The sequence below is a fragment of the Neolamprologus multifasciatus genome, chromosome 16, assembly GCF_963576455.1.
Source record: "Neolamprologus multifasciatus chromosome 16, fNeoMul1.2, whole genome shotgun sequence".
In the NCBI taxonomy this organism is placed as follows: domain Eukaryota; kingdom Metazoa; phylum Chordata; class Actinopteri; order Cichliformes; family Cichlidae; genus Neolamprologus; species Neolamprologus multifasciatus.
In genome coordinates, this window is record NC_140454.1 from 12,152,215 (window position 1) to 12,158,034 (window position 5,820).

Genomic DNA, 5,820 nt, shown 5'->3' on the forward strand with positions numbered 1-5,820 from the left:
AAATTGGCGCCTAATTAGCTGTCGAGCTTTGGGTAAATGCACATCTAAAATAACGTAACTGTAACCACAGTTATTTGGAATCTATGTGTAATTGTACAATTATTAAAAACACATTTCCTCCAGTAATTTGGTGTTTTTACAGCGCTACGCTATGCTGATAATGATTCTTCACGACAAAATGTCTATGCAAACATAATGAAAGGAATGCATGTAGGAAAAAAAACAAAACATACACCAAGGCGAGATCTGCCCCTGCTACATATTTAGATAAAAAAAATGAATACAGGTACTTGAGCCATGTAAAATGTGTTGATTTGTTGCTCAATGTGTTGGAACAAAACAATGCAACAAAGGTTCCCAGGATGTTGTATCTGGGGTGGATGTACTCATTATGGCCCATAATGAAGGGCTCTGCTTACCGCTGTGCATCTACTCAGCAACACTGATGGACTACACACACACACACACACACATTTAGACACATACATACACAGGCCAGGCCGCTGCCAGGCTGTCAAGTCCAAAAATAATTAGGCATCAAAATGAGTTTCCCTGTTTTTTTTTTTTTTCCTCCTCTTGTTCGTTTTATTCATGTGCTGGAACTTGGGAGACTGGCTAATGCAGTTAACATGCTCTCATCATGAATTTTCATTACACCATTACATGGGTACATTACAAGAGCAGGGGAGCTGCGACTACAGGGATGCCATCAACATGCATGCACTGACAGACGCACACACACAAACAGACAGAAATCAGACACACATGCAGTAAACCCATACATTTATTCAGATGCACAACTGCATACTAAGTGATGCTGTATTGTTCTGGCAAATTTTAGTAATATACTGCATATAGCTTCTTGAAACATACCTACATCTTGCATCTGTGGCACTCTTATAGACTGAAGGGGGAGGTATGGTCAGAAGTTTTGGAAAATTCACAATGCTCTCTTGCTAAGAATGACAGCTGATCAAAAATATGAAACTGTAGAGGAATAACATAACCTAGAATAACACTGGCAAACAGGTAGCCCTGCTCATTTCAACAGCAAATAAATCTCACAAAACAGAAAAACACTTCACTGGTTTATACATTTACACAAAACCATATTTGATAACACTTTAAAAAAATAACTTAGTTACTAAACATCAAGTGAGGAACAAATCTGGACAAGCTGATGGTGATTTCCCTAATATCTCCTCACTCAGGACTACTTGATATAGCAGTAATACAGTTGGATGGTGCCATATAAGTAAAATGCTGGATTATAATTAGTTTTCTTGGTGAACTCAAATCAATGTAATAACAGTAAGTACACATTTATTACAGGAAATGACAAATTTATAGACTCAAGTGTATTTATTTATTTATTTATTGCCTCAGGTAGTGAAGCATCATAGTAAGTAGTTACTCAGTAGATTGATCTGAAGGTCAAAGTGATAATAATGCTATATATAGCTATTTGAAACTGTGTTTCCTACTGCCATTGCTTGTATTGACAGCATATAGAAAATGATCTATGGGGATTCTAAATATCACATTATTTCATTATGACTCTACTATGTACATTACAGTAATAGGTTGTCACCATTAAAATGCAGAACAATTTAATTACATGTAAAATGTTGCTGAACGAGTATTATTTGCCTTTGGAAAACAAAATGATCAAAACTCATGATCAAAAACGTTTTTTCACTTTAAGCAAAATTAAACAAATGATGCATATATCCTATGTCAACATGAATAAAAAATAATTATACTCAAAATTACGTCACGTATAATGATATAACAACAGCCCGCATTTTGCACTTGTTTTTACTGCGCTACAAGCTTCTTAAAGTACCTTTAAGACAACAAAACAAAATCAATATATACAAAATGCAATACTATACCCTTAAAAGTAAATACTACCCAGAGAAGGAGCTTCCTTGGTTGAGGTTTGCAGTGCATGTTGTTGTTGTTGTTGTTGTTGTTTTTTTATAAATCTATTAATGATTTTATGAGCTTTAGGCTCCTTTAAACTGTAACCTGAAATAACCTGAAATGGGTTTTTTTTAATTGTGTTTTTTGGACACGCTAAGGGACTGCTGATGCTATAATACATTCGATCTTTGTCTGTCCACTCATTCCTCCTACACAGGAAGGAGTACACAGTATACTTATACACAGAAGTTGTGCAGCCAAATTTGCTGCACAGGTATGCAGGCCTCTAAAGGTTCTTATCTATAGCACATATATCATGTTGCCTAGCAACCACCTACCAAATGACCCATGGCACCTTATTGAAACATTGCATTATTTTAACTTCACAACAGTAAAATCAAATTCTGCAAAAATTAAATTTTGTGACGTCATCATGTTACATAGCAAACGCTTAACATTGAGGTAAAGTCACAGACCAAACAATACTGTAGCATGTACTAGTCAAATTTAATAGACAGGCAGGTATCAAATTTGGTTTTGACTTTGGAAGTAAGCAAACACACAGTGCATATCTTTAAATTGTCAGTGTTGATGTAATTTTAAGCTTTTCCTGCCTTTTAAAATAACATCACATAGATTGCATTAAGTGGACATACATTCACTTAATTACCAAACCATGTGTGCTGAAATTGTACCAACAGCTTTAACCTAGGCTGCTATGCATTTTAATGCACTTCTAGCTCCAAAGGGCTCTGCATGTGTCAATGAGCAACAAGAGCACGAGCATATGTAGGTGTGTGTACGTGGCTCTGCTTCTTAGCACAAAATGGGTTTTCTATTGCTGATCTGCTCATGCTCAATTACCCAAAGTCTCCTGGGGCTTAGAGAAGGTAAACACACATCAGCTGGATCTGATTTATTTTTCTGTCCCACAGCAGCTTAGAATTAAGACGTGCATGCTCTGTTTTTCTCAGCGCACTGGCCCTACACAGAAATATGCTTAATATTGTAACAATTACTTACTCACACGTGTGATTATGATTGTAATAGTTGCTTTGTCAGTTGCAGAATTTCACAGAGATAAAACATCTTAAGTAGCCATCCAAACCAGGCACTGAATTCCCAAGATCAAATATTCATAATCATCAGACAGTAATGCTACCAGTGCTTATGCTGCTAAGTTTAGAAAAGTCCTAGTTCTATGACAGATTAGACAGTGCTTGTGCCTTTGTAACCATGCCAAGGCCCTGCATTCCCTGAAGCCTAAATTCTTCTGCCATCCCTGCCAACCTTCCTTCCTTCCTCTCAGTGCCTTCCTTCGCACTTTCCTTTGTTACCCGGCAGGTATCAGGGCAATGTGTGCACTTCACCTCCTCTGGTTCTTATGCATGGGTTATTGGTGTACTTGATTCTTATGAGCAGACTGCAGATTTAGAGCTTGGACCCCTGTTAGATCCTCTCTGAAATCAGACATGGGGATAGTGTAATATCCTTAGTGACACATGTGACAACTGTGTGGCCTTGACTGAAATAAAAGGCCAACTAGGAGAGAACAGAGGAGGATTAGGTTATTAAAATGACACATTCCCCCATAATCTTTATTTTTTATGACTTTCTAATATTTATCTGCTTTATTTATTCATTCATGTTTTAAAATCTACTTACATGTACTTTTATAACAGCTCACTGCCTTAGCAAACCTCAGTGCCAATAAAAGTTTCAATAAAAAAACATTTGGATTTATATGCTCTAAGTTTGCTGAATTCTCATTATGAGTTCCTGGCATATTTCCTCTTTCTGTCATCTCCTCATGTGGGAATTATATTTGTTTTAAGCTTTATAGCATATAACCACATCTGGTGCTGAGCTTTACCATATACTTAACTAAAAGGAGTTTCTTGTGCATATCAATGCACATTTTCCAGAGTAAAACGGTAGCAATGCACCAAGTTTTCTGAGTGGCTACTTGAGGCTGACTACAAATCCCCATAGACATTCATGCTAAAATGCAGAAATAAACATGTTTATATTGCAAAAAATGGTTTGGGCCTCCAAAACTAATTTGCCTGTTTCTGACAACCATACAAGAGTTAATAACACTCACTTAATTGCACTAATGTTTTAAACTGTGCATTATTTAAGGGTTTACAGGTTAAGTGTTTTTCAAGCCTCCTGTTTTTGTGTTTAACAAATCACTGTGTATAACAGATGCTGCTTGCATGCCAAGCTAGCTGTGGAGCTGAAATAGCTAGCTATTTCATATATGAAATAGCTAGCTACCCTTTTGTCCCAATGTCCCAAACCCATGGAATAATGTCCCTTCCTTTCATATTCTATAACTTGCAAGCGTTGTAGCTCACACAAATACAAATATGAACGACACACATGAGTACACTTTTAAACTTATTCAATAAAGATTGCCTCCTGGAAACACCAAAAATGGAATTTTTGCCATTTAAAGTTTCTCTCATCATCAAAGGATGCAATTTTGTCATGTGACAAATGTGAAATTTTGAGAACCGCAGTCCACGATGTTCTTGAGGAAAAATCTCTGCACCATTGTGTGGAATTTATCAGCCCTTTCTACAACTTCTTCAAGTTGTGCCTCCTCCCAGGGGATCCATCTTTGAACACATCATGGGTGATGTTTGCTAGTTTTGGGGAGGAAAACTAAAGGTGTGCCTGCTGTTCAGTAGCTCCAGTTGTAGTCTTTGATGATAAAACTTGCTGCAATACAAAAAATCCCAAGTAAATCAATGCAGTAAAAGTTCAAAGCGTTCGATGGAGGCCCGTCTTTTACAAAACGTTGCTTGTGGTGAAGAGCTGGATTCACAGATGGGCTCTTTCCCATTTCTCTTTGTGAAGCGTGTAAAACGAGTATTTATCAAAACCATCTTATGCACTCCTGCAGACACTCTGTTGGTATAGTTTAAAAAAAAAGGCTCATATATTCACAGTCAGTGAGGAGCTGCTGCATATACTGGTCATGTGGCCTTCTGACTAAGCGGTGGGAATCGTCCAATCTTCCATAAGCCACAACCACTTGCTTTGAGTTAAGGCATGTGGGTTCAAGGGTTAGTCCCCTGGCATAATGACTCATGCACATTTAATAGGTGGGTTACAGCAAAGGGGATCGCCCCAAAATGCTTCACAGAAACAGCAATGGCACAAAAAGTGAAACCTCAGTAGAATAGGAGGAGCTTCAAGTATCCAATCTCCTCTCTTCTCCTCTCTCTTGCCCATCTGTCCTCTTCCTCTTCTTTTCAAGCTGTCCTGTGCGATTGTTTGCCTTCTGAGCATCGCTGTCTGCCAGACAGGACCGTAACATCAATGTTAGGAAACGTTCTTTCTCTGGTGTAAGGCTGAAATGACAACGTCTGCCATGTTTCACTCTGATCTCTCCATCAGTGTGAATAAGCGTATTGCGGCGCTTCTTCAGATTGTCACTCACTCCTCTGGGGAGACGCTCACACACTGCTCCTTATTATCTTGGCTGGGATGGACGCCTTCAAATGGAAATGTCGCAGATGTAGATGCACAGGCCTTCACGTGCCAGCACTTATACATACTGTATGTCTTGCGTTGGCGCATGTCATATACACACAAACAGCAGCCTGCAGAGATATAGACATCAGTGTGTGGAGATATGTAAATGTGAAGGTATGCATGCATTTACTCTCTCTCCTCCCATATATCCCATCACTTCAGAGCGCAGTACACTGGCTTAGATCTTTTTCCAGGGGAATGACATAACTCTATCTGTAACCACCATGTGGCCAACCCTAAACCCTACCCTAAATCTAAGGCCAGCCTTATTACAATGTTTGTCAAAAAGATAATTATTTAAATTATGGGGACGTAAAGCAATCATGCAAAATCATTGCATTACATTTG